The following is a 10,414-nucleotide window of genomic DNA, read 5'->3' on the forward strand; positions in this document are numbered from 1 at the left end:
TAGTGCTTCCACTGAGCCATGGTAGCTTGCTACTGCTCCGGAACACTTAGGCTGGCCGGCATGTGTCCTTCTTCATTCATGTGTCTGTCCCTTCGGGGAAATGTCACGCGATGAATACCGGAGTCCTGTTAGCCCGCTACAGCCCGGTTCACTGGAGTCCTGCTAGCCCATTGCTACAGCCTGGATTCACTCGCTGATGACCGACACGTTCGATGCTGGGTCATGGATGCCTGTCCCTGTAAGTTTGTGCCACTTTGGGTTTACGACTAGCCATGTCAGCCCAGGCTCCTTATCATATGGATGCTAGCGACACTATCATATACGTGTGCCAAAAGGTGCAAACGGTCCCGGGCAAAGGTAAGGCGACACCCGTGGGGATACCGTGCGTGAGGCCGCAAAGTGATATGAGGTGTTACATGCTAGATCGATGTGGCATTGAGTCGGGGTCCTGACAAACAGGGAGAAATCACAAGGGGAAATACTCAAGAACAAGTCCAATCACACATCCACGAGACAATCAAACACACAAGATCCACAAGGTACATGAACGACAAAGGGAAAGATACAAGGTAAGGTTCATCTCCAAGAGGAGGTCTTGATGGTATCCTAGACGGATATTCCCGCGAGCGGGTCTTGACGATATCCCGCAGGATCTTCTCACATGGAGGTCTTGAACTCCATGGGAGTGGTAGTCTCTCTCTCTCTCTCTCTCAAGAGTAGAGGTAGGAGCAAAGCTCACCTAAGAATGAGCTATCTTGCTACCCTTAGAAAGGATGAGGGGGAGGTCTATGTATAGTCTAAGCCTCGAAGGGGTAAGTGAGAAGGGATACAAGGCCAAAGGCCCTCGATTGTGCACAGGCAGGTACCGGTCGTCCGGCGGGTAGCGGTCGTTCGATGTCTCAGGAGCGACCGGTCGTCCGCTAGTCGTCGGACGTCCGCTGGAATCGTTCTGTGAAGGGACTCTGGTCATATGGTATCTTCGGACTTCAGTTAATATTACTGGTTGTCCGGTGGGGGCCGGACGTCCGCTCGCTGGGAGGTGCTGTAGCTGGCGTTGGCTGGGCCTTCTGGCTGGTGTGGCTTCCAGGCGTCGGACGTCCGGTCCCGACTGGTCGTCCGGTGACTGTAGCATGTAGCAGCTCTGTTTCTTCCGTCTTCTCTTCCATGCTTCCCTCATGGATGGTGTAGTTGTTCCTTGGCACTTGCACTCCTCCTTGTCGTCTGTGAAGCTCCGGCGATACCTATGCATGCACACGGGTGGAGTGTCAAGTAGTATACCATCCTCGAAGGGGTCAAGTGAACACGTGTAAAGGAGAAGATTCACCTTTATGTATGAGAAGAAGAGGTCGCACGTGTCACTTGCCAAACGGACTCTTGACATGGTGATGACCGTAGGATGCTCTCCATCATCCCCTCCCCCTTGGAAAATATCCGACCTCGGATCGAAAACCAAATCACCATGGGGAAGAGATGGCGGTGCCATGTCAAAGCGGTCGATCACCAAGCACTCATCGTCTAGTAGCTCGAAATGGGCACTCTCCAATGTCGCACCGTCTTGTGATTCCTTCAAAAGGAGCAAATAGAACAAACACTTGGAAAAACAAATGTGGTTAGCGTTAGTGCAAAACCAAGCATTCAAGAGGTGATGCACCAAACAAGTGTTGTCATCAAGCATAGCATAGGGTGTGACAAAGGATTGTGACATGACATGTAAGCATATCAATCGAGCATTTTCACAAGTATGCAAATGTGAGGTAGAGATGCAAATATGTGTGACAAGAGAATAAGCATCTACCTCGAGGTCATAGCAAGCATCCACAAATTGCTCAATGAAAGGTCTATGGTAGGCATAAGAATCATTCACAACACCAAATAAAATGAAGTGCCTAAACACATGGGTCAAGTGCAAGACAATCCAAGCATAATGTGCATAGGGTGTAGTGAATATAGTGTGGCACTCAACACAATAGAAAGAGCAATTGTTCATCATGTGTGAGGCAATCAAGTGAATCATGTGACAATCAAAGGGACATGGCATATGTGAAGAAATGATATTGGTGCAACCAACCATATGATAGTAGCAAGAAGAATTGGATGCAACACACAAGGTATATATGTCATGAAGCATGGAAATGTGGCAATCATGGGTGAAAGCAATATAAGCAAGCATATCAATCACGTCGTGCAAACTAGTGGAGCGAAGATGCAACACACTAGAGTAAATCATGGCAATCATGTCATGTGAGCAAATAATAGGCATAGACAATGCACATGACATATGACAAGCACGAACACAAAGCAAGATCATAGTATCATCATAGGGGTGGGTCACAAATGGAATATGGCAACAACAAGCAATATCTCCACCAAGCTTGCAAATACACATAAAAGTATGAGAATCAATCATCATGTGTAAAGCAAAGCATGTGTCACAAATGCATGGCAAAGGCATAGGAATGGGCATATCATGCAAAGTGAACATGGCAAGATGGGCATATAATATGTAATGGACAACAACCCATAGCCAAGTGAGGGCCATGTAGAAGAAATGCGTGAAGTCTTTGCGCGAAGAGAGCGGTGGGAAAGACAATCCATGGGATACCAAGTCATCATTGCTCTCTAGAGCTCGTTTTGTCAACTCATGGGATTGTGAGGTTGACAAGTATTCATGGGTACCTACACAAAAGAGACACAAACCGAAAAAATTGTGTGCATGGTAAATGTACACATCATCCATCATGATGTGTATGTGCATGTGTGAGTTAGCACAAGATAAGCATCTGTCAAAGAAATTTGATGCATGGTATAAGAACATGTCATCCATCATGAAAGAAAAGTTATTATGTATGACACGATGTGGACACAAATTGAGAATGCAAGGATATGGCACATCAATAGCATGTTTTTTCATGGGGAGCATATGGTGCACACAGGTATTGGGATCATGCAATGGATGGGATCGATCAAAATCTCCTAACATGTATGAGGAAACTATGGGGGTCTCCTCATGAGCAATATCAGAAACATCATATGGTGAAAATGGACAACATCCAAAACAATGCATATCCGAAGCTAGGTGGTCATGGCATGGCATATGAGATAAATGATGCAAAGGGAGCGTATCAATATCATCGCAAGAAAAACAAATGCCAATAACCATGGGCTTGTCATATATGCCATATGTGCAAATTGGGTTTATTTTAATGGCATATGCATAGTCACTATGAAGAGATTGCAAATATGACATATGATTGATCTCATGCATAGCATATGACAAGTCAAGCGGATTGTCAAACATGATGTGACCTCAAGAATTGTCACAAGAAATCCAATGTAACATGGCATCACAACTAATAGACTCAACCTGGTAATCATCAAACTCATCATAAATGGGTAAATCGTCGCATGGGGAAATCATACTAGCATGAAGCATGGCAATAGGGGGATCAACATCACGCAAGCAATCAATGTCAAGAATGTCCACTAGTGGGACTAGAGCATCACCTTCACCTATGTTACCTTTGTCATTCCACTCAAGTGGTGTAGGTGAGGTGGGAAAGACCAAATGGTGGTCATCTTCATCTTGATGGAACCATGTGGGGGTGCATCATATTCCACCATGGCCATCGTCTTGTCCAAAGGGAGGACGAAGTCGTCGAGGATCGGCGCGTCATCATAAATGGGACCTAGCACCAAATGAGAAGACACAATAGAGGTAGAGGTCAAGTTGTTAGAAATGTAAATGGCCTCACGAGACCTATCAACTATCACACTCTCTCTATGTGGTGGTTCACTCACTCCCTCAAAATAGGTGCACTCAAAGTCACATATGGTAGAGTCACTCATCTCACTCAAGTGGTGGGGGTTGTGGCTCTCCTCACATGGGAATTGGGGCAACTCGTCATATATGGGGCTAGTGGTGAAGTCACTCTCACTCTCAATATGGTGGCAAAAGTCACTCAAGTCATCATACGTCGCCGTGGTCGAAGGGATAATCCCATGCTCAACCATCCCGTCGTCGTCGCCGTGGATGAAGGCCGAAGATGGCACATCATCACTCTCCTCCATGACCGAAGGGAAAATCCCATGCTCAATCATCTCGTCATCGTCGCCGTGGATGAAGGCTTAAGATGGCACATCATCACTCTCGCCTCCAAAGATGGAAACATCATCCTTGCTCGCCACCTTGTCGCTCGCCTCCAAAGCTTGGTCCTTGAGGGTCTCTGTAGTCATACTCATCGCCGCACTGTCTTGAAAAAGAGTCGAAGTAGACTCGGCATCGTCACTACCACAAACAGGGATGGTGGTGAAGTCGAACTTGGGAGCATCGTCTTGGAGCTCATCAGGCTTGGACATCGTGGTGGTACTAGACTCATGCTTGTCGTAGAGCTTGGTCGCCATGAAGTGTGCTTGGGTGGAGAAGCCTTGGCCTTCATGAGTTCTTGTTCCGCCTTGAGAGCACCAATGTAGTAGTCGTCGAGGGACTTGTAGTTATCAAGGAAAATAGTCTTGGAGATGTCGTTGTTCAATCCCATCATGAAGTGGAACTTCATCGAAATGGGGTCGTCCACGCCGGCTCATCGCAAGGCAATCTTCATCTCCTTGAAGTACTTGTCGATGGACTTGGATCCTTGGATGGTGTTATCCAATTGGCGTCAAAGTTGTTCCATGTAGGTTTGAGGCATGAACTCTCGCCGCAAATCTCTCTTCGTCTTGGGCCAACTCATCTCATAGCTCTCCGAAGGTGTATGAAGCCACCATGTTGAGGCGTAGTCGTGGAAGTTTCTTGTGGTGCACTTCACTTGATCTTCGGGAGGGACTTGATGTAGCTTGAGGTAGTCGTCCATCAAACGCTCCCACTCGAGGTACTCCTCGGGTTCTTGAGTCCCATAGAAAGGAATTGCATGGTCGATGTCGAGGTCGTAGTAGCTCGATGAAGTCGCGGACTTGAGCTTGGGGAGCTTCTCTTGAGCGTAGCCTTGAGGTTCTTGTTGGCGAAGATGTTGTATGTCCGTAGGTGAAGATGCCTTGAAGTCGCTTGGCGAAGATGCCGAGGAAGATGGTGAAGCCATTGAGCGGTTGTTGGTGTTGAGCTCTTGACCTTCACGTTCTTGTTGGTGATGGTGTCGATGCCGATGTGATCTTGCCGGAGATGGTAGCTCGGAAGCATGTGCTCTTGAGCGTCTTCTCGAAGATGAGGAAGATCGTTTGTAGGACTTGATGAGGGCTTTGATCTCCTCCATTTGAGCTTGCATCTTGGCGTCGGAGTTGTTTTTCATGGCATTGAACTCGTCATTGTAGTTGTAGACCGAAGGTGAAATGCCTTGCCTATCCATCACAAGACTCGAGTAGAGGTGAGTAGGAAATGAGATAAACAATACCAAGTTACCTTTTCCCAAAGTTGAGGATGTATCCCGTCTCACTCAATGTGAAATGAAAGAATAGTGGAATTGGTACCGGACTTGTTCACTCACACCTATCAAGTAAAGCTTATGGTAGAGCTCGGTGAGGATAGTGGCACAAAAATTTGATGCAAAATGTTAGCAAGAGTCGGTAATGTTGAAAGAGATTCACAAATTCGCAAGCGAAACAAGTAGACCAGTAGCAATATGTGGCACACGGAAACACACACACGGATAGATAAATAGGGTCGTGCAACCAAGGAATGAGCACAAAATGTGGAATCCACGAAAAACGCTCGTGTTGCACAACTCAAGAGAGACGCTAGCACGATTGCTCAATAGGCGGATACGGCACTTGTGCACAACCTATAAGATGCAAAATGGATAAACTTTCTATCCCAAGTATGCTATGTATGTATGGTTCCCGGTGTTTCTCTCAAGATGATCCAAGATGATCGGATATGACAATCTTATGTGCAATGTGGTATGATGCTATGGCACTTGCTTACAAGCTTCTTTGCTCTCTTTCTTTTGCTTAAAAGCTTTCTTTCTTTTTTATGGCCACTTTTGCACAATGCACAAACCAAGATAGCAATTGTGTATATGCGGGAACAAACTTGTGACACAAGATATGATACCAATATATGCACCACGATGATATGGTATGTATGCTATGGGAAGTATGATCACTAATGTGCACAAGTCACATTGCCAGCAATACTCAAATGGCTAGTCTCGATAGGTAAGTGACGCAAAATGGGCTAGAGGTTATCAATGCAATTGCAAGGGGAATGTACAATGGTGTCATTGAGGTTACCGTCCTTGGCGATGAGGAGAGGCGGTGTGGCCGATGTCGACCCGTTCCTAATTAGCCGAAACACCCTAGGAAACGGAAAAACCGCAAACTCAAAATCTCCAAAGGCAAATGTCAAATGGTGGTAGCGGAAAGCGGTGGTGGTTTGCACATGGCAATGCGAAAGTGGAATGATGGGCTATATACGTGTCGGAGTTGAAGTTGTCGTCCCTAAGTAGCCGAAACATCTTAGGAGACACAAGCCACAACTCAAACAAGCTCAAACAAAATTGGGTTATGTTTGGTTGTCGAAAGTGGTGGTGGTGGTTGATGAAGAAGCAACCGTCCCTAAGTAGCCGAAACACCTTGGGAGACTCAAGTCACAACTCAAACAACCACATATACAATGGTGAACAAAATGGGTTAGGTTGCGGAAGTCGGTGGTGGCTATGCGGATGATATGGTGGAAGCCCTAGGCAAAGATGCCAAAGTTCACAAAATTTGATGGATTCAAATGATGTTGTTGGTATTTTCGTGGGATGGGGGATGTCAATAGCTTCAAAACAAGCTAAAGAACGTCAAAATCGTAGTTCGGATGAATTAGTTATGGACGAAACAAAAATCAGCCGATGTCTGAAACTACAGGTTACGGACGTCCGGAAATGGACGGACGTCCGGTGGCCGGACGTCCGGTGGGCTCGAAAATCCGCTAATTTCGTTCTGGAATGGGATGCCGGACGTCCGGTAGGTAGCGGATGTCCGGTGGTTCCTGGGGCTCCGAACGTCCGGTAAAGTGGCGGTCATCCGGTGGGTCGGGGTCAACACGGGATTTGAGCTCCGGGACGCGATTTTGGGCGGAAATTGGGGATTTGGGGGTCAAAATTAATGAGATTTCGTGGATGAAAGATGGGGAAACTTGGGGAAATGATAGATCCACTCGAAACCAAGCAAATCCACGGATCAAAATCAACAAAACATCATCAAACCAACAAATCACAAAAAAAAATTAGGGCTATTTTTGGTGGGTTATGAAATTGGGGAAGAACACAACAAAATCAAGCTAGAAAACAAAGGGTATGAGCTCCAAATACCTGATCAACGTGGCTCCTGATACCAAGATGGTGTAGGGTAGAACCCTAGACACCCGATCTTTCACGTTTGGAGGGAATCCTACCGAGAACATGAAGAACACGGGGAAGTATAGGGAGAAATCACAAGGGGAAACACTCAAGAACAAGTCCAATCACACATCCACTAGACAATCAAACACACAAGATCCACAAGGTACATGAACAACAAAGGGAAAGATACAAGGTAAGGTTCATCTCCAAGAGGAGGTCTTGATGGTATCCTAGACGGATCTTCCCGCGAGGGGGTCTTGACGATATCCCGCAGGATCTTCTCACATGGAGGTCTTGAACTCCATGGGAGTGGTAGTCTCTCTCTCTCTCTCAAGAGTAGAGGTAGGAGCAAAGCTCACCTAAGAATGAGCTATCATATTTGCTACCCTTAGAAAGGATGAGGGGGAGGTCTATGTATAGTCTAAGCCTCGAAGGGGTAAGTGGGAAGGGATACAAGGCCCGCGACTGCGCACAGGCAGGTACCAATCGTCTGGTGGGTAGCGGTCATCCGATGTCTCAGGAGCGATCGGTCGTCCGCTAGTCGTCGAACGTCTGATGGAACCGTTCTGTGAAGGGACTCTGGTCGTCTGGTATCTCCTGACTTTCATTAATATTACCAGTCGTCCGGTGGGGGCCGGATGTCCGCTCGCTGGGAGGTGCTATAGCTGGCGTTGGCTGGGCCTTCTGGCTGGTGTGGCTTCCAGGCGTCGGACGTCCGGTCCCGGCCGGTCGTCCGGTGGCTGCAGCATGTAGCAGCTTCGTTTCTTCCGCCTTCTCTTTCATGCTTCCCTCGCGGATGGTGTAGTTGTTCCTTGGTGCTTGCACTCCTCCTCGTCGTCTGTGAAGCTCTGGCGATACCTATGCATGCACACGGGTGGAGTGTCAAGTAGTATACCATCCTCGAAGGGGTCAAGTGAACACGTGTAAAGGAGAAGATTCACCTTTATGTATGAGAAGTAGAGGTCGCACGTGTCACTTGCCAAACGGACTCTTGACATGGTGATGGCCGTAGGATGCTCTGCATCAGAATCCCATGGCAATCCATGTCTTGCAGAGGGCGCAAAGTTCATCTGCATGAAGCAAGAAGGTCAGGTAAGGCAAGATTGAAGGAGTAGGCAAGAAGAGGGAGGAAGTTCATCTACCGTTGCTAGATTTGAAGGCAACGCCAATGGGGCCTCCGCTGCCGAGATGCTCCCTTGAACGCGCCATTCGTCGTAGTTTCCGCCTTGGCCGTCATCAGCTCTGCCAAGCAGTCGGTAGGTGAGGATGGAAGGAGGAGGAGGCTTCCGGAAGTCCATGGCGGTTAGTCGTAGAAAGTCCGGCGGCTTCGCCGTCTCCAAGCGATGCGGTCTCCCTCGCGCCGGTGGTCGGACAGGAGGTGGCGATGGAGGGGGCGGAGTTGGATCCGGCCGGCCAGGAGCTGGAGACGGAGTGGAGGTGCTGGATCTGGTCTGACAAGAGCTGGAGACGGAGGGGAGGCGTTGGATCTGGCGGAGTTCGGCGGCAAATCACGGGGGGAGGCCGCTGATCGAGGGGAGGAGCCGCGAGGAGGGGGGCTGGGGCGGCTCAATCGGGATCAGGACCAGGTGGATCATGTGTGTGTGTGTGTGTGTGTGTGTGTGTCTGTGTGTGTGTGTTATTTTTCTGTAGACATAGCAAATCACGCGGCTTATTAGCAGCAATCGTCTGTGTTATTATTAGTCTTCGCACACATTGCCGACTACGGACCTGTTTGCCGCGTATCACACACATCTTGTTCAGTTGAACTGCTTCTGTTGTGTTGGCTCGTTGCAGACAGTTCATCCGAGTCAACTGTATGCCCTCCATCGCACACACCTTGATCTGGCTGACTGTTTCTATTGTGTTGCCTAATCACACATAGTTCATCCTAGTGGACTGTATGCCGTATATCGCACACACCCTCATCTGGCTGCCCGTTTCTGTTGTTCTGCCTCATCGCAAACAGTTCTTCTGAATCAACAGCTTACCACGCATCACACACATATCTAAAAATTTGAACGGTGTTTGATGTATCCACCATCGCAAACGTTTTGCATCTTTTTTGATGGTTTTTTTACAGCACTGTTTGCGATTAATGCATCGCACATAGTTTCATCGAAGCGTCTCTGATTGGACTATCGCGTTTGGACCAACCTGCAGTAGTGAAGTGGCGGTCGATCTCAAGCGAGATCGGTTGGCCGATTTGAAACATTACTCATTTGGGAATCTTCCTGTTGATTAGGTTCTAATCCGAGAGGCAGGAGTTACCACTCGTCATCTCCTTGTGCGAATCCTATTCGTCGTTTCTTTTTTTGTGAGAAGGCCAATGCCATGTATTAAGTGTCACATGTCCTTACAAACACACACAGAAAAGACAATTACATCCAAATCCTTAGGGGTGATGAAGTCTTCATCCTTTTGCACCCATCGGCGGCACACTATGAGAAAATCTCGTTGTTGTGTCTGGGCCTCAGTCTTGATGGAGTAAATTGTTTAAACCCAAGAGCTTGAAGAAGAAGCGATAGGGGAGTCATTCATGCGGACCAGAAGATGCCGACGACCATGATGTGTGTAGCAAATCGTCATCCTAGAGAAGAAAGCCCCGAAAGAGCCTATAACTCCCAATGACCATGAGTGCCGGTTGAATCCAAAGGGATCCACCGGAGATTAAAACTGGCCTGGAACCCAAAAGATCCATCGAAAACACACACCCAAACGCATTAGCTGGTGATAAGCACACCAACAAAACGAAGATATGGCTGGGAGGACATTATTCCCATACCGGGACAATGCTGTCTCCTCGCTGCCCCAAACCACACATACAGACTACCTAGAGAAAACCTAAACCAAGTCGCTCACACTGCGGGACGCCAGATTCGGGCCTAAGGTCGAGCATGATGTCATCCAGGTCCACGCTCTGACGCTCCTCTTCTCTGGTGACCTATCTAGGGCGGGTTGCCGTTGGGGCTGGATCTAGGGCCTTCTGGGTACCGCGAGCATGCCCAACGTCGTCGGCGAGCACCACCAACCGAAGACCCCTACAACCCGACCACACATCCTTGACACACATGCCACAACAACCCACCAACCTCCATCAC

Source organism: Triticum dicoccoides, chromosome 5B, assembly GCF_002162155.2.
Source record: "Triticum dicoccoides isolate Atlit2015 ecotype Zavitan chromosome 5B, WEW_v2.0, whole genome shotgun sequence".
In the NCBI taxonomy this organism is placed as follows: domain Eukaryota; kingdom Viridiplantae; phylum Streptophyta; class Magnoliopsida; order Poales; family Poaceae; genus Triticum; species Triticum dicoccoides.